Below are 20,014 nucleotides of genomic sequence, written 5' to 3'. Positions count from 1 at the left end.
CCAGATATCCCTTGTGGATGTGTTTGAAGATATGTTTGAGACATATTCCTTCCATGATGCGATTTTTTTCAGCTATTACCGTTTTTCTAAATTTGGCTGTATATTTGTTTATATAGTGGTTTAATGTGGTTAATTGTTATGTTGTTATAACTATTTTGTTTAATATGTTTATACTATAGGGCATTTTGTTGAGTGATTTAAGGCGAGTTTTGAGTCTGTTTAGATTGCGACTCAATATATGTTTTATTTTACTTAATGTTGTTAATGTTGGATTCCACCATGGGACAGGGTTTTGTGGAATGTGTTTTGGTTTTTGGAATACTTTTATCTGCAGCATTTATTATGAAGTTTGAGAAGGATTCACATGTAGTATTGTGATCTTCTTATGTGGGAATGGTGGTATGTTTCGTGTGTATAGGAAATATTTATCCCAGTTAGCTTTTTGGATATTATAATCTTGTAGGTGGCAATATTTTGACATTACTTAAGTAGTTCAGAATGATTGGGAAATGGTCACTTGTGTATGAATCGTCTAGGACATTCCATTCAAATTTCTCCGCTACATCATTTGAACATAATGAAATGTCAATTGAAGAAAAGGTTAGGTGTGTATTTGAAAAATATGTTGGAACTTCACTTTCATTGAGACAATACAGGTTGTGTTTCATTATAGTATTCTCTATGTTGATTCCGGATGTGTCAGTGGGGTTATTAATATCCCATAATGGATTATGTGCATTAAAATCTCCTACTATAAGTAGTGGTTCCTGTATACTTTTGCTAATAAGTTTTCAGAAAAATCACTGAAATTTGCATTGAAATGGTTTGGTTATATAAATTACAAATAGTAATTTACTTTTATCAGGCATATACAGTTTAATGATGTTATTTGATATGGCATAGATGGTATGTCAACAGGTTCATATGTAATGCTATTATGAACGTATATGGCTGTGCCTAATTTTCCACCGTCAGTTGGTGAATAACAGGCAATTTTATAGTGTGGATATTTGTAGGGTTACTTCCTATATGTTGTAGACATATGCACATTGGGTTGTGGTCTCGTATGATTCTTTGTAATTCACCCAGACGTAGTCGGGTTAAGAGACCATTTATATTCCATTGAATTGATTTTATATTCCTTATTGGGAGGAATTGGTGTTAAATTCTGTAAATTGATTGCTGATTTTACTTGTCTCGTAGTTTATATGCATTTGAATTTATTTGTGTTTTTTAATCATTGTATTTGTATTGGTTATTAGATTCTGCAGTTGTTTGTTTTTCATAGTTGAATAATAAGTAAACTATTTTTGATTTTATAATTTCCTTTTTGTATTTTAAGGATTCAGAACATAATTCGTTCTCATGTTGTGTGTTAAAGGGCACCTCCTTAATTTGGTAAAATTGTCAATACAATTTCGTACTGTGTCCTCTGTCTTGGTAGTTAGTTGTTATAGTACTTACAAAGCATTCATTACAACCACAAGATGAAGCATGTTTTGGTCAATGTTAACAATTATTGGTTTCAGAAGTTTTTGGTCTAGCTTTAGAAATTTCTGGTTTGTAATTCTATTGTTCCTTTTCTGTAGTGATAAGGACTGTTGGTTTTGAGGGTGGGGTTATTTGTTTTGTTGTTAATGGGATATTTCGGTCTTGTGGATGGTTTGGGGGGTGATAGTTATATGGTTTGGTTTAATGTATGATTTTTCATTAGTATTATTTGATGGAAATTGTAAAGAGTGATCTTTACTGTCCAGATGTTGGCTGTTTGATTGAGATTGAGGGTAATTGTGTAGTTTCCACTTGTGATGAGGTTAGGTTGTTTAATATCTTTTTTAAATGTCTCCTGGTGTATTTGGAGTCTCTCTGGATTGATTGTAATTTTCAATATTTACTTTTTTTTCCCTTAGGTGGGGTTCTTTCTAGAATTCTTTTCTTTTTGCCAGTTCGATTATCATCATTATTCTTTAATTCTTCTTATTTATTGGAAGTTCTTTTCCATGGATAACTGAATCATCTATGTTAGTGGTGGTATTGGTTGTTTGTAATATTTTATTTGGGTTTTCAGTATTATTGGTATGAAATCCAGTTCCATGTTTATACTATCTATTGTTTGTCATTGTGCTGTTTGATGTCTTGATTTTTAGTCACATTTGAAAAGGTGGGGGTTTTGGATGGATTGTTAACGCCTCTTACTTTTAGCTCAAGTCTGGCTTCCATGACTGACATTCCTGTCCTATTTATTAACAACTGAAGTTCTGTATTATATTGGTAAAATGAACACTCCTTAGATTTTGCGTGATGGGCTAGTCCACAATTAATACATTTTGATTGATTACAGTTCCAATTAGTGGTATGGTCATCTGATGACAGACTGCACATATAGCTTTATTACGGCATCTTTTGTATGTGTGTCCATACCTTGAGCACTGTGTACATTGTAATGGTTTAGGAACAAAAAGGACGAACTTCTCTATTTTGTCCAAGAATTTTTATTTTAAATGGCAAGTCTTGGCCTGTAAATTTTATTTTGGCAATGTTGATATTTTTACTTTTATCTTTCCTACTTGAAATCGAGTATATTTCTAAATCGTGGATATTGTTATATCTCAATTTTAGGGAGTCTAGCAATAGTTGTTTTGAAGGAAGCTCCTGCTCGCTATTGGGTAGGATGAACTGTACCTGTACATAATTCAATGTTTCGTGGCTTGTAATTATTACCTTTCCTTTATATTATTTATTTCTGTTATACTTAAAAAGGCAGTGGACTGCTTTTATTGGTTACTTGGATAAGCCATTCATTGTCCTTGATGTGTCTGCATTCCATGTCTTGTGTTGGATATATGTTAAGTAATTTGTTTTCTAGCATCGCTGCTGAGATTTTGTGTCAGCTTTGAGGACTAGAAATCTTGACCAATTGTCTGGTCCAAAGAGGTCATCAAAATGTACCAATGTGGATTAAGTCGTAATTTTTGTTTCTCTTTGGTCCTTGTTTTATGTATGTTGCTTGTCTATTATGATTTTTATATTTTTCTGTATTGCTGGGAGGATTATTTGTCTCTAATTCAGAATTATTGTTCATCATATGGTTCCATTGTTACGATATTGGAGTTTACCAATTTATTTTTGTTTGTTTCTTTTTTATTTATGCACTCTATTTGGTTTTCTGGCTCTGCTGCTTTACTTGAAACAGGGTGTTCCTTTGTATCTTTTATAGTACTTTCACTGCTTGGGGGCAGTACCTAGGAAATTCGGGAGTGACGTGCCAATGGTCATCAACTGTGCCGTAGTTTTTCCATCATGGGGCCCAGGGGTACTCAAATCATATTTATTTCACAGTTCATAAATTTTGAGTTTTTTACACAAAAAAAAAAAAAAAAAAAAAAAAAAAAAAAAAAAAAAAAAAAAAATTCTTGAAAAGATATCATTGGCCCTTCGCGAAGTTAAATCTTCTGCCAAAGGCACAAGTGAGAAAGGACTCCCAAATGTCCGCATCCCTACCTACCCCAAAAGGGGATGGCATAACTGATTAGTATGGCCCAAGTGTAAGCAGAAACCCGCTTGCTAGGACTAAGATATTATGTTAATACAATTATCCCATCCTAATCACATTATGGGCAAACTGGATAGAATGCCGAGAGTTCTATTCCTAGAACCAGGCCCCCCCTGGAATCCGTGGTCCAGCTCCACAGAATAGTTTCCGCCTGAAAAACAGTCCGAACATTGTCGGGTAGATGATGGATCTACCACAGTTCTCACTATTTAGCTTCGGATTTAACTCCACGTTAAGCCATGATATGTTTTCTCATTTATTGCTTTCAAAAATTTTGGCAAAAAATGGAAAAGTCCACATAAGTTTACTCGAAAATATATAATGTATATGGGACTCTTGGGTTCGAACCTGGGAAGAGATTCCTGAGGTTCGAGAGCCCTCACCACGTCAAGGTGGTCCCAAAATGAGGGGGACTGATGAGAAAACTTCTGTCTTGCCATCATAGGGACCTCGGTCTCTAGAAGGCATTTGATTCTCATCTAATGTGCACATACCTCGCGAGAATCATCACCTCGTCTCAACATTGTTGGCGAGCAAGATAGACGATTTGCATGGTTCGTTCTCAACATTACCTTTGAAAGAGCAGGTGTCATGTCGTGACTCCGTTTCGGATGTATAATCATTCAGCATCTGTTGACGAGTCCGAATCCTTCATGATCTCCTGAGCTTTGGACTTTGTATTGGTTGATCCAGGTCAGTCATTACTTTGTCCTATTGGTGTGTTGCTGTACCTGCGAAGGATTGACACCCTTCATTGAGTTACAACACTTTAATCCACTGCTGACTTCCAATGCAGAAGTGTCTAACGACACGTCTTCCTCCAAGTCCTACGAGATCGTGATGAACTTCTCTGCAGTTGGATATGTCCACTGTATGCTCTCTCAGAGTGCAAGCAGTGTCAGTGGCATGGTACTTTCATCACTCCGAAGAATATGTTGGACCAGAAGGTAGGTGCGGTCTGCATATGACCATATCTTTCTTCCTTCGGGTCTGCTCACAGTCCATGGAACCTCTTTTCCTCGGACTGGTGGTGGATGCTCACACGTGTTTGCTTACCTGGCTCCTTCAAGAGGACGTGCAGTTCTAGAGGTAAGAAGGATACAAGAGTGACTGGCCTCTCCACCTTCCCCTCCTCGTCCTTCTACTCCTCTGCCTTCAGGTTGAGGATAGGACGAACTTATACTTGCTGGTTGGGTGTTTGATGCGGTAAGCTTGCACATGGAGTTTCCCTTTTATTTTTCTTGTCAGAATCATAGAAGCAACCCTGCTCCCTCCTCTAGCAAGGGGAGGAAGAAGACTAGCAGTAATGCAAACCCTTCCTAACTTTGCATTAATGCCTCTGACTCTAAATATTTTTCCCAGCCCTTTTTCGGATAAGTTACGATTCCTCACTCATTTTGAAAACGCCAGAAGTCTGACACTTGATCATGCAGCTCCTATAATCCGATCGAGGAATAGCCCAGGTGTGCTGAACTCCTGTCAGTTCTAGAGGCTCACTCACATTCCTCCCACCAATCAGTGAGCCCTCCTAATGTAAAGGACTGAGGGTTTGTATATTGTGTAGGAACAAATAAAAATTTTTTAAAGTAAATTGTATTTTTCCTAACTATGTATACAAGCCTGAGGTCCCTTATATTAATGCCAACCTCACGCCACCCCTCAATCGGAAACCTGGGCAGAAAGGCAAAGTGGGGTGTTTATATTTGGGCAGGCGGTACCAGACGGTAGTTACTGCCTAACCACCTTGTTCAAGAATTTAACAGCCGTATTCCAGCCTACGCTGAAAGTAATTCCTAATGTAAAGGACCTCAGGTTTGTATAGTTAGGAAAAATACAACTTACTTTAAAAAATTGTGATCTTACAACTATCATTAATTCTACGTTTTGGAAATGCAAATCTGTGTTTGCTTCGCATTATCTCCGTGACGTTGAGACGGTGTATGCAGACTGCAGTGCCCTGGGTCCTTTTCTTGCGGCTGGTGTGGTGTTGGGAAAGGAAGTGTAGGAAGCAACCCTTCCTTAAATTCTTATTCTTCTTTACATAAAGTATGATGATTTTTATGGGAAGCCTGGAGGTACAAAGTACCTGGAGCACCCTCCTGTCCTTTGGTAGGGTGATGGTAGATATATATTGTTTTGGTTATGAGTAACAATATTTTTCTGGTGATCTGTAATAGGCATTACATGACTTTACCACCACGCTGTAAAATGATGAGTGGCAACCAGAGGCAGTATTTTCCTGCTACAACTCTCTTATCAGGTAAGGAATCAACAGACATTTCAATTTGTGTTAGCAAAGTTTTTTCTATTCTCAATCTACGTTCTTTTTAAAGAACCTGAGGTAGAATTATCCATGCTTCCCTCCTTTCTGAAATGTGGAAATCTGCCATATAATTACTGGGGAAGTTGTATAATTAAAAATGACATTTTTATAATAATAAAATAAGGTTTTAATTATACTTACCCAGTAAGTGGGCAGGGCACTGTTACCTAGCCAAAACAAAAGAGAAAATTAGCGCGACCCACAAATTTCAGGATTTTAACTGCCAGTGAGTGAAACTCTTAGCTATATAATTACTGGGTAAGTATAATTAAAACCTTATTTTATCATAATGTAATTTTTATATTAATTTTAAATGTCTCAGAAAATCTCAGGTTGGATTGCAGAATCTTTAAGGGGGAGAACAAAAAAACTCTGTCCCCGTATAAATATTCTACATCCTTAAGTATAGGAATTTGAATCATGCAACACCTCTTTTTATATATAATAATTTGAGGACAACTTAATAAAAATTCTGTATATATTATTGAAAATTGCTTTGTATTTAAGAGGAATACATACAATTTCTGTTACATGTATAAATGATAATACAAAAAATGAAGCACACTACAAATGGAATTCATAAATTTATAAATGCCACTGCAAAACATAAACTAAACCTATTAACCTAAAATAACAGCCAATATCAGCAATGCAACTGCTGTACTACTATTGTAAACTGGAAGTCCATATAGTATTTAAATCAAGTATTGCAATACACTCCCTGAACACCTGAATTAGCCCCGGTCACTGACCAGCGCTAATTCAGGTGTTCAGGTAAGTATTACAATATTAGTTTTATTATGAAAACTTCATCTTCCAGACAAACATCAACTGCTTGTGCATCTTTGGGCCTTTACGAAAAATACTTTCATCTTCTAACCCAGTGGTTCCTGCCCCCAAAATTCAGGTTCAGTTACAGTTTCAGGTTGCAATATATCTAGGCAGGCATTTGTTTTAAATGTCCCTTATTTTATACCTAAGCCATTCTTGTCTTCACAAAGCCCAGGCAATTGTATTTACCGGTAACTTTCAAAACTGCAAGATTAGTGCCATATACAGTAATATCTTTAAGTCCATTCTTTTATGTTTTATATTTAAAAGTGTAATTTGTGATGTGTATTCTTTATTTAGTAAGTTATGTAATATTAATGATTAACTGATTGTACAAATCATGCATTTATGCTACTAAATGAACAATTTTTAAGAAGAGATTGAGTTGACGGCAATCTCATGGCCAAAACTAACCTAAGAACTTTAACTCATAGAAAACTACCTTCAGATAAATCATATAAAAAAATTAACAAAAGCCTTGTTGATCTATTTGGTAAATCCATTTTCATTTTATACAGTTAATCACAGTAATTCTTTCCATTCATATTTGATAAACTATTGAAAACATTTATATATATACTTAACTAATTTATTTAATTATAAAAATGAATAGCAGTACAGTAATAACAATAATATTGATAATGATGATAAAAGACAAATAGCCAAAAACATAATCTCATTGCTTGAGGTAATAACTACTTCACACAAACACACACACACACACGCACACCACAATGTGTAGAATTGGAAATTGTGAGCAATTAACCTTCTTGGTCAAAAAGTCTTGGATAGAAAGCTGTGGATTTGCAAATAGAGAATGGAATAAAAACTGAAAAGACAGAAATGAGATTTCGGTACCATGGCTTTTAATTTTATCCCATGCTGTAAGCAACATCTACTTAATAGGTTTTATACTGAGCTTTCTGAGTCAGTCTTATAATTTAGTTTTAAGCTGTTAGTGGTGCTAAACTTAAGGCTTATGTACTGCTTCAATGTAAAAAAGTCATGGAAGTTTGAAGAAACTAGTCAACACCATTGTCTGGACTCCTAAATTTAAATAATGATCAAAGGTTCTGTTTACTATTTTAATACCCGTATAAGCTCTCCCTTTCTTTCTAGTAAGTTGGAATATAGTTTACTTGTATCTTGTAAATATTTTAAGGCATTTTTGAGTGTCGTAACTTTTGTCTCAGAAGTAGTAATTTCTTTCTCATGGACAATCATAGAGTTTTATGTCTCATTATGCTGGTTAGTTTTATCAAGAGAAATTACCAAAATTTTGTTTTAGCACATTTTTATGAAATTATCAAAATTTTGTATTGGGATAGTTTTATAAAAAGGTTATTTTAAAATAAAAGTTTAAGAACAGCGTTTATGAGTACATTAGTTGCAATGTATGGTTGGGACAGGCATTTGGGTCTTGACCCAAAAAGGTTAGAAACCACTGTTTGGGCACAAATGAGAAAGAAAAAAATTATTATAGAAATAATTTTAATACAGATAAAAGTATTATCATACTAAACACCTAATTACATCTTTATAAAGAATACCTTAGGTAAATAGTTTTTATATTAAATATATTTTTTGAAAGAGTATAAAATATATTTCTTGGCAATTGCACTGAAACACTATTGTTGTGAAAATACTACTGAAAAATAATTTAAGGAGCTGTTCATAAGGGACAATCTTCCCTGATGATGATGGTCTGTTAATTCTTAATACCAATTGGTTATCTATGGATACTTCAGCTAGCCAAATCCAGATGTCTTCAGACATTTTATGTTGTCTTCCAGTGTAACCATCAAATTACAACAAAGATCAAAGAAGGGAAAACTGAAATAATATTCATATTTTCCTGGCTATTTCATATAGTCCACAAAGATGTGATAAATTACATTCTTGTATCTTGCAAATGAATTGTAAGAATACAAGTGTACCCATACCATAACGGTGTTATAAGGGAGGGCCAAAACAGTAAGAAGGCCCTAAAGATGTTAAGTACTACCCAAAAGCTTGGACCAAGGTACATTATATGGGGGCCATAGGTGAAGAGATGAGAAAGGCTGGCCCGGGATTCAATACAGTAGCAGGTCTAAACAGGGAGATTATTTCCTGTAGATGCTCTTTATCTTATACATAATAGGGCCACTTCTAAGTGTACAAGCTACAAAATTATAACACAATTACTTGATTATACAGTGGGGCATATTATATCTTAAGACATTATAGCTGTAAACTTGTACTAATACTTATGTAACAATACTAAGTTACATAGTAATGCACATGATTTAAAAGGGCAAAGATGCAAGTAAATTAAAAAAATTGATGACATCATTTAAAAAAATGTATGTAAACACCTGTTTAACCTAGTTCTTGCACTCATAATAACTGTCTTTGAATAAAATGCTTTATAATAGGATTTAAATCAAAGCTAACCTTTATGAGTGCTGAATTATCCTTATAACCAAGACATCACTGGTATATTAGCAGACCTCATTACAATAAAACTACAGCAGTACTTCATATGAAAGAACACATTTATAGCTTCTTCTGAGATAAATGCAATATTATAATGACCTAAAATCATTCTAACCTTAGAACTTGAGTGAAAACCCTATGGTGCTTTCGACATACACTTAATAGATGTAGTAAAAGCAGCAGCAGAAAGCCTCTTAAACTATGCACTAGATAAGTATAAAGTTTTCATGCCTAGTCAGTCATATATCATTTCTAACATCATGCTACTAACCTGAAAAATTTAGGACTTCTTAATCTTACAATATGTCTTTCTTTTAATGTAAAATCTCACTTCCATGGAATGCGTGATTCATGGCAGTGGCCAATCTATCAAGGGAGAAGGTTTAATTTCACAGCCAATCTTTAGTCGTTTTCCAATGTTATAATTATTAAAGTACATAATTAGATCAGTTGAACAATAAAAACCAATTATAACATTTACATACAATAATTATATATCTTTTGGCTACTCCCACTAATCATTCATTTACTATGAAAAGTCTATAGATATATATAATATATAGTATTATGTATATTTTCATATGAACTATAATCTACTATTTACAAAATAAAAGATCATAATTTTGAGCATCTGACAATGTTTATATATAGAGTTGGAACAAGGGAAAACTAATTTTTACCTCAGCAAAATAAAATAGCTGCTGGACTAAAAATGCTGACATTGCAAATCAGTACAGTAACATTACTAAAAAAAAATAGTTTCCATACTTTATCCCCATATACTGATCCAAGTAACTACATTAAAAATGCAAAAATTCCAATTTTAACTGTCTGAAAATGTAAAGCAGTAGTTTAATACCAATTTTTTTTTCTTTTAATAAATCTTAGTAAATAATATGGCAAGTAAAGTGTCAGTCATGTTGAAATGAAATAGTATACATAAATGAATAACACACCTTAATAAAATCTCTTTGGGATTGATGGTAAAATTTAACACAATGCAAAAATACTTCCTTGGCAAATAACTGCTTTAAAAATGGAAAATTCTGCATGCAGATTTATTATATTTTATCTTATTTCTACTGGTCATGATATGACGTCTGTTAGAGCTTGTACAAGTTTTTCTATAATTGTAGGCAATACATCTATGACTGGAAAGTACACTATATGCAGTAAAATATCACAAACCACAAAAATATATGACTACAATAAACAATTCACAAGTATAAAAGTGTAGATAAAAAAAGAAGAAATAATGTCACAAGCCATATAAAAATTCTCATTAAGATCTGGGTCAGGATAACAGAAGCCATGACCAAGAACCATGCACCAAGTGGAACTTTGGCACTCATTTTTAATATCAATGCATTAAAATATTTCAATGCATTATTATCAGAGTGATTTAAAATAGTAATCATATCAAAAACAGTATTACAGATGACAAACATTTATACATTTCCTTGTAAGGAACATTACATCTTCAGTTTGCCTATCAAACTATTTAAATATAAATGCTTGATATTTATGATAGTTGTCTGATGGCATAATGCAAATTAAGGTTTTCTTCAATATATTTTTTGATTTTGTTCGTAACAACTGTAGGAGTGACTGAAAAAAAAAAAGATGAAATCAGCAAAGACTCCAGCTGAATGTGGAATGAAGACTCGAATTGAAAATGGAACACATAGTCTGTATGTTTTGAAAATCTGGAGCAGCAAGTATGATACAGTGCACACTTCCACTAGATTCAGAGCAATGCTGGGTCCCCGCTGTGGTGAGAAGAAGCACAGCTACTTAGACTCAGGTCTTCCACACTGCCAAAACCTGAAAGAGCAAAAATCTGAACAGGTTAGAGTGCTAAAAACTTCACTAATGTGCTGTGATAGTGTCAAATATACAAAGGAGAGCTGTAAACAAAAATAGCAAAAATGAAAAACTATCAAACTTTTAACTACTGATGGTGCATTTTGTTTATCTGAACAGTGTTTAGTTTTGAAGAATGATTTATCTAGTCTTCTCGGATATTATATTGAATTTCTTACTGAATTATTTCCTGTCCAGAATTTATCTAATATAGTGGAGTTTATCTAATATGGTGGAGTATGTGAAAACTAAACACATTTGTCCCTGGATAAATGCAAACCAACATCTTTTAGTATATACAGGAGTTTATCTAATATGGTGGAGTATGTGAAAACTAAACACATTTGTCCCTGGATAAATGCAAACCAACATCTTTTAGTATATACAGGCAGTCCCCGGAAGGAAGGGGAAAAAGACCGGAGGAGGTTACTGAGGCTGGTGATACCACTCCTCTACTGCCATGAGTAGAAGGATACCTGTTCTGTCGGACAGAGACAGGGAGGGAAGCCCTGGATTTTTCAGGCTGCCAAGGTGGCTACTGTATTCCTTTTAAGACTGCCACCCTCCACTCTCACCGTTAGTGTTCTATTCTTTCCCTCCAGGGTCTACAAAATCTCAGGTCTTGTGAAGGTGATGACGGAGAAAGGTGCTGGAAGTTTCAGTGGACCAGTCTCCAGGTCATTGAATGAATTTGTGTTACAGACTTGCTTCTGGAGGTAAACTGAATGTACTGTGCTGCATTCACCAAGGATGCTGACTGCTTGCTTTAGAAATTAGGTAACTTGAAATCTCTCTTTGGGAGTTTATTGCCCATCATTATAGAGGCTATTACTCATTTGAATAATGGTTTATAAACTAGTTTATTAGCTGTTTCCATACGAATGTGTCTTGAGACTCTTTCATATCTAGAAGCATTGTTAACTACAGATATTTGGGCATACTAATGACACCAAAATATCTTTAGATAGCAATACTTTTAGGTGAAAATCATTTAGATCTATGTATTTTAAACTAATACACCAGGGTATGCTTAATCTAACCATAGTAATTATCTTTTCAGCCGCAGGAAATTAGATGAGCACCAACTGAAAGTGGGGACTTCTGAAGTAAGCACTCCCTAGTACTAGGGAGGAACTGCAATCAGTATCCCTCACATCTAATTCATGGTGAGCTAGAGCAATCATTACAGTTTTACTAGTCAGAGGGCTTAGGTAGAGGAAAATCCTAGTGTAGTAAATTAAAAGATTTACGCTTTTCCAACAAAAATTAATTTGCATGTCCTATACGTAAATATCAGTTAAAATGTTTATTTTATTTTTTATTTTTTTTCTGTTAATTGCTGCTTAAGAGTAAGACAATGATTGTATCTCTTTGGACTTAAGGCAATTGAGGATTCATAAAGTTGGGATTATGGACATTATTTTCATTACCATTCTTACACTGGATTATCCCTTTATGGGGTTAGAAATGAGTTCTCTCCACCGTCTTCCATCTTGAGGACTACCTCTCTGAATTCCCCACTCATTCTAAATTGTTCAAATGTCAGTTTGTTCATGAAGCTTACCTGTCAGATATATATATAGCTGTATTCTCCGAAGTCCGACAGAATTTCAAAACTTACGACACAAGTAGTGGGAGTCAGGTGGTTAGTACCCATTCCCGCCGCTGGGAGGCGGGTATCAGGAACCATTTCCATTTTCTATTCAGATTTTCTCTGTCGCCGGTGCTGTAAACATCTGTTTTCAGTACCTCCGTCTTTGGATTTTGGAAAATTTTTGGCTACTTAAGTATCCTGATTGATTTTTGGTTATTTGACTTTGGATCTGTGGCTAGGCACACGTTATTTGTGGACTGATTTAACAGGTCTTGGACCTAGAATCCCCGGGCTTTTACAACAAACTGTTCCTGGTGCCGAAACAGTCGGGAGGGTGGCGACTGGTGTTAGACGTAAGCAGTCTAAACCTCTTTGTCGACAAACAGAGGTTCAAGATGGAAACGCCTCAGTCAGTTCTTGGGGCCTTAAGACCGGGGGATTGGATGGTGTCATTAGATCTCCAGGACGGATATTTTCACGTCCCGATCCATCCCCAGTCTATGAAGTACCTGCGGTTTGTCCTGAAGGGGAAGGTATTTCAATTCAGGGCTCTCTGCTTCGGATTGAGCACGGCCCCGATGGTCTTCACCTTGTTAATGAAGAATGTAGCGAGGTGGCTTCATCTGTCAAACGTCAGGATCTCTCTCTACCTGGACGACTGGCTCATTCGAGCCTCTTCGGAAGCCCGGTGTCTGGAGGACCTTCACACTACTTTGACGTTAACGAAGTCCCTGGGACTCCTGGTGAATTTCGAAAAGTCACATCTGACCCCAACGCAGTCCATCGTTTATCTGGGGATTCAGATGGATTCAGTGGCTTTTCGGGCTTTTCCATCCCAGGGACGTCAACAGCAATGCTTAAGCAAAGTGTCAGCCTTTCTGGGGAAAGAATCATGCTCGGTGAGGGAATGGATGAGTCTGCTGGGGACCATTTCCTCGCTGGAGAAGTTTGTTTCCCTGGGGAGGCTGCACCTCAGACCTCTTCAGTTTTTCCTGTCAGACAACCGGAAACACAAGGACGATATGGATATGATCTTGGAGATCTCGGAAGAGGTGAAAGAACACCTAAGATGGTGGTTCGATCCTTTGAAGCTGGCAGTCCCTCAAGCTTCAGGGCCCCGACCTAGTGTTGTTCTCCGACGAGTCTGCCACAGGGTGGGGAGCAACACTGGGGGGGGGAGGAAGTGTCAGGCACCTGGAGAGGGGAACAGGTGTCCTGGCACATGAATCTCAAGGAGCTGGCAGCCATTCATCTAGCGCTCCAGTTCTTTCAAGACAAAGTCTCTCGTCGGATAGTGCAAATCAACTCAGACAACACCACAGCTCTTGCATACATCAAGAAGCAGGGAGGAACACACTCTCAGTCCCTGTTCACTCTAGCGAAGGAGATCTTGTTGTGGGCGAGGGCACGTGACGTCACGATCCTTACGAGGTTCGACGCAGGTGTCGAGAACGTCCATGCAGACCTCCTCAGTCGGCAAGGTCAGCTGCTGCCGACCGAATGGACCCTACATCAAGATGTATGCCAGGAGCTGTGGAGTTTGTGGGGACGTCCTCTCGTGGACATCTTCGCGACGTCGAGAACGAAGAGTTTCATACAACGAACTTACCTGTCAGATATATACTTAGCTAAGACTCCGTCGTCCCTGACAGAAATTCAAATTTCGCGCCACTCGCTACAGGTAGGTCAGGTGATCTACCGGCCTGCCCTGGGTGGCAGGACTAGGAACCATTCCCGTTTTCTATCATATTTTCTCTGTCACCGGTGGTATCAACATTGTTGTTACTACCTCCTGACTGGAATTTGCTTTTCAAGACTTTTTGATCAACTTTATTGGATTTTTTGGTGACGTACCTGGATCGTTGTTTTGGCATTCGCTACCGTGGACTGGATTTGGACTTGCTTTTGATTTTTCTGCTAGAATGTCTGATTCAAGTGTTAGTGTGAGAGTGTGTGTGAATGTAGGCTGCAAGGTGAGGATACCGAAGGCTTCGGTTGATCCTCACACTGTATGTCGTAAGTGTAGGGGGTTTGAATGTTCTTTAGCTAACACCTGTAATGAGTGTGAAAAGTTGAATGCTAATGAATGGAAGACTCTAACTTCTTACTTGAAGAAGTTAGAGAGGGATAGAATTAGACGGGCTGCACATAAGGGTGTAAGTACAAGGCCTATTGAGCCTTTTTCTGAGTCTAACTCTCCTATTATTAATGATTTTGATTCTCCCTCTGTATCTGAACCCTCACAGGCTTTGCATTCTGATTCGGCTTCTGAAATCGCCAATCTGAAGGCTACTCTTCGTAAGATGAAGACAAAAATGGCGGCCATGTAAGGTAAGGGAAGTGATAGCGATTTGCTTAGTGAAGTGAGTCTGACCGTCCCTGCGATGCTCCCAGGCCTAGACCTCTTCCAAGCTCACATACCCAGAGGAGAAGGAAAGTCGAAAGCCTTACGGAGGTCGTGGGGAATCCCCAACGGTCAGGCGTCCCTTCAGCAGGCTCTGTTTCGCAACAGACTGCTCAGGACCGCTTTAATAGAAGCGTCCTACGAGATTGTTTCTCTTCGTCCGGTTCTCCTTCACCTAAACGAGGGTGGAAGGACTCGGATCTATCTAGGCCACTGAAAAGGCACTGGAAGGAACCCGCGTTTCACTCGAGCCCAGAGCGCTTCTCGGAGGAAGCCCCCTCTTCTATCAAGAAGGCTAAGATGGTCTCGACGTCTCCACGATCGGTAGTTGAGGATCGCACACCTTCGAGGTCTCCTGCTTCTTCTATTGAAGAGGACGCTGGTGTGGCTTCAAAGAGGATTTTGTTAGTCTGGCAAGAACAGTTAGCCTCTTTAGTCGGAGTTCTTTCGAGGGATCCCCCTCGCAAAAAGGACGCTAGACTTCCTATTAAGAAGTCTCGTCTCCTTTCGCCTGCCAGATGTGAAGCGTCCTCCAGGCTTACGGTACCAGATAGACTAGATAAGTCTTTCAGACCCGAACAGCTTTCTAGACATGAAGAGCCTTACAAGCGCGAGACGTCTTCCAGGCGCGAAGATTCTTACAGGCGTCAGGAGCTAGCCAAGCGCGTTACACCAGACAAGGATACTCTCAGGCGCGAGACTCCAGCCAGGTTCGAGACGCCAACCAGGCAAGAGAAATCAGCCAGGCGCGAGGAGTCAGCCAAGCGCGAGGCGCCAGCCAGGCGCCGAGGAGTCAGCCAAGCGCGAGGCGCCAGACAAGCGCGAGGCGCCAGACAAGCGCGAGGCGCCAGACAAGCGCGAGGCGTCAGCCAGGCGCGAGACGCCAGCCAAGCATGAGGAGCCAGCCAAGCGACAAGCTCCAGCCAAGCGCGAAGCGCCAGCCAAGCACGAGGAGCTTGCCAGGCGTGAGAAGTCAAGCAGACGCGAGACTCCTAGTAGACTTGAGAGAGAATCTGTTCACTCGATGAGTCCCTCTCCTAGTAGGAGTTTGTCTCTAGTAGAGAGAGAAGTTGGTGAAGATCCTCTCGTATTTCAAGCGGACTCTCCTCACGGGTTGGACGTAGATTCGGAAGACGAGACAAATGGTAGAGAAGGCTTCTCTAACTATAGAATTTTGACAGCCCTTCTTTTGCAAGAGTATGGAGATTCGTTGACTCCTGCTGCTCCTCCTTCGCCTCGATCACTTTTTTCGAGTGCAATCGTACCAAAGTCTTTGTCGGTTCTGAAGATGAGACCGACTATCTCTATGAAGAGAGCTCTACAGTCGCTTGACAAGTGGATGTTGTCAAAGAAGGAACTGGTCAGAACCACCTTCTGTATGCCTCCAGCCATACTTTCTGGAAAAAGAGGTGTGTGGTACCGAACTGGGGAGAACATGGGCCTTTCTCTCCCAGCATCGGCTGAAGCTGATTTTTCAACCTTAGTTGATTCATCGCGTAGACACGCTTTGAACGGAGCTCGTGTGACTTGGTCGATTTCTGAGACTGATCATCTCCTCAAGGGACTCTTCCATATTTTGGAAGTCTTTAATTTCCTAGACTGGTCCCTTGGGGTGATGTCAAAGAAGGCTCATGACTCGGAAGGTCTAGACCCCGAAGTCATTCTTAGTATACTGTCATGTATTGACAAGGCAGTACAAGACGGATCGGGAGAAGTCTCCTCCCTCTTTGGAGCGGTACTCCTTAAGAAGAGGATTATTTTTAGTGCTTTTTTAACCAAGGCGGTTTCACACTCACAGAGAGCAGCCCTGGTTTTCGCTCCCATGTCAGACTTCTTGTTTCCTTCTCAGTTAGTGAAGGACATTTCTCGCTCACTGACTGAGAAGGCGACACAAGATCTTCTCCTTCAGACTGCAAGGAAGAAGAGACCCTTGTTGCGGTTGACAAGAAAGGACCTACTTCTATTGTTCAGCCCTTTCGAGGAGGCCCTCCCTCCAGAGCTCCCTCAAAAAGGAGAGGTCCTGAGAGGAGAGGTAGACCTACTTCCCGTCCCTTTAAGAAAGGGAAGTGAGACAGCCAGCCTCCAAACACCAGTAGGTGCCAGGCTTCTCGAATTTGCAGACGCCTGGACATTCATAAACTCGGACGCTTGGACGCCTCTTCGATGTCAATAATCAGGAAGGGATATCTTATCCCCTTCCAGGACAGTCCTCCCCTAACGACTATTCCGCGGGAACTGTCAGCCAGATACAGGGACCCTGTACTGAGGGATACTCTTCGTCTGATGGTGGATCAAATGTGGGACAAAAGAGCTATAGAATTAGTACTGGAGCAAAACTCTCCGGGGTTTTACAATCGTCTTTTTCTGGTTGCGAAAGCCTCGGGGGGCTGGAGACCGGTACTAGACGTCAGCGCTCTGAACAAGTTTGTTCTAAAGGAGAAGTTCTCTATGGAGACTTCGGCCTCAGTCCTTGCGGCTTTACGACAAGGAGATTGGATGGTGTCTCTGGATCTACAGGACGCTTATTTTCATGTCCCGATTCACCCTTCTTCGAAGAAGTACCTCCGTTTCATGACGGGGGGAAGGATCTTTCAGTTCAGGGCCTTGTGTTTCGGCCTGTCCACAGCTCCTCAGGTCTTCACAAACCTGATGAAGAATGTGGCGAGGTTTCTTCACCTCAAAGGCATCAACATCTCTCTATATCTGGACGATTGGCTCATCAGGGCCAGAACAGAGAGACAGTGTTTGGAGGACCTTTCTTTGACCCTAAACCTGATAAAGTCGTTGGGACTACTCGTGAACCTCGAGAAGTCACAGCTGATCCCCAGACAGAACTTAGTCTATCTGGGGATTCAGATGGATTCTCGGGGTTTTCGAGTATTTCCTTCGCAAGAGAGAATCGTGAGAGGCTTGGAAAAAGTCTCTCTCTTCTTAGGGAAAAAACGAACTTCGGCGAGGGAATGGTTAAGCCTTCTAGGGACCCTTTCCTCGCTCGAACAGTTCTTTCCTCTAGGAAGACTTCATCTTCGTCCTCTTCAGTTTTTCCTAAGGAGATCATGGAATTGGAAGACGGGACTTCTCTCCGACAGTTTTCTCCTTCCAATGGAAATGAAACCACACCTGGAATGGTGGTTGTCCCCTCTAAAAGAGAACAAGGGAATTTCTCTGGAAGTTCCGAACCCAAGCCGAGTGTTATATTCAGACGCATCGGAGAAGGGTTGGGGACAACACTAGGACCGAGAGAAGTGTCAGCACCTGGAAGGCAGCACAGGTGTCCTGGCACATAAATTGCAAAGAACTTCTTGCAGTACACTTGGCTCTAAAGTTCTTCGAACCTTTTGTGACAAACAGTGTGGTCCAAGTGAATGTGGACAACACTACCGCCCTTTCCTACATTCGGAAACAAGGAGGAACACACTCCTTGTTCCTATACGAAATAGCAAGAGATCTGCTACTTTGGACCTCCCAGAGGAACATCTCCCTCCTGACAAGATTTGTTCAGGGTACGAGAAACGTCAGGGCAGACAGACTGAGCAGGAGAAGCCAGGTCCTTCACACAGAGTGGACCCTTCACTCAGAAGTGTGTCAGAGTCTTTGGTCTCTTTGGGGCACTCCTCATGTAGACCTGTTCGCCACATCCTTTCCAAAAAGGTGGCTGGAAGTCTTTTGCTCAGTGGTGGAAGACCCAAGAGCTCTCGTGGTCGACGTCCTTCCTGCTAGATTGGTCTCATGTAGACGTGTACGCTTTCCCCCCTTTCAAAATCCTGGGGCAAGTGTTGAGAAAGTTTGTAGCGTCCAACGGAACAAGAATGACCCTGATAGCCCCCTTTTGGCCAGCACAGGATTGGTTTGCAGAGGTACTGGAGTGGACAGTAGACTTCCCCAGATCCCTTCCAAGAAGGATGGATCTTCTCAGACAGCCACACTTCGAGAGGTATCATCAAAACCTCCCCGCTCTCGCTCTGACTGCTTTTCGACTATCGAAAGACTTGTCAGAGCGAGGGGGTTTTCTCGCAAAGCTGCAAGCGCTATCGCTAGAGCCCGCAGAGCTTCCACTAGACGAGTCTATCAGTCTAAGTGGGAGGTTTTTAGAAGGTGGTGTAAGTCTAAGAAGTTGTCCTCCTCCAGTACCTCTGTAACCGAAATCGCTGATTTCCTTTGTTCCTGAGAGAGGACTCTCACTTGTCTGTATCTACTATAAAAGGATACAGAAGCATGCTTTCGGCAGTCTTCAGAAATAGAGACCTAGAGCTTGCTGATAATAAAGATCTACATGACCTTATTAGATCGTTGAAACAACAAAGTCTAAGGAACTAACTCCTCCCAGCTGGAACCTGGATGTAGTTCTCAAGTTCCTTTCGTCTGAAAGATTCGAGCCTCCTCATTTAGCTTCGTTTAGGGATTTAACGAGGAAATGCTTGTTTCTCTTATCTTTGGCGATAGCCAAAAGAATTTGTGAACTTCATGCCCTTGAAGATGAAGTCGGATTCAACAGAGACTCGGCCTTCTGCTCGTTTAGAACACTTTTTCTAGCGAAAAACGAAAACCCCTCGAATCCCTGGCCCAAGAGATTCGAGATTAAAGGCTTATCAAGTCTCGTGGGTAGAGAAACAGAAAGGTCTCTTTGCCCTGTAAGAGCCCTGAAGTTCTACTTACACAGGAGAACAATGGGAGGCTCTAGACAAGGTCTTTGGTGTTCGATTAAGGACCCCACAAGAATCATGTCAAAGAATGCGTTAGCTTTCTTCATAAGGAGCGTCATTACAGATGCTCACAAGTTCTGTCCTGACGACTCTTTTCCACTCTTAAGAGTAAAGGCTCATGAAGTGAGAGCAGTGGCGACATCTCTCTCTTTTCAGAAGAATATGTCGCTAAAGAAAATCCTTGATACGACATATTGGAGGTGCAACTCGGTATTTGCATCTCACTATCTTAAAGACGTTCGCGTGACCTACGAGAAATGTTTTT

At 39.8% G+C, this 20,014-nt stretch overlaps 1 long non-coding RNA gene across 5 annotated transcripts in view; it reads left to right on the top strand.

Moving 5' to 3' along the window:
• LOC135221034 (uncharacterized) overlaps window positions 1–20,014 on the top strand; it is a 97,554-nt gene that overhangs the window by 52,890 nt on the left and 24,650 nt on the right. For 4 of the 5 annotated variants that reach the window (XR_010315853.1, XR_010315854.1, XR_010315850.1 and 1 more), the window contains exons 2-3: window positions 11,651–11,825; window positions 12,109–12,214. This is a non-coding gene — a long non-coding RNA (uncharacterized LOC135221034). The remainder of the gene's footprint in view (window positions 1–11,650; window positions 11,826–12,108; window positions 12,215–20,014) is intronic. The other variant, XR_010315852.1, reaches the window with a different exon arrangement.

This window comes from Macrobrachium nipponense, chromosome 2, assembly GCF_015104395.2.
Source record: "Macrobrachium nipponense isolate FS-2020 chromosome 2, ASM1510439v2, whole genome shotgun sequence".
Lineage (NCBI taxonomy): Eukaryota > Metazoa > Arthropoda > Malacostraca > Decapoda > Palaemonidae > Macrobrachium > Macrobrachium nipponense.
Note: the sequence above shows the minus strand (reverse complement) of the source record. Positions and strands in the feature narration are given on the sequence as shown.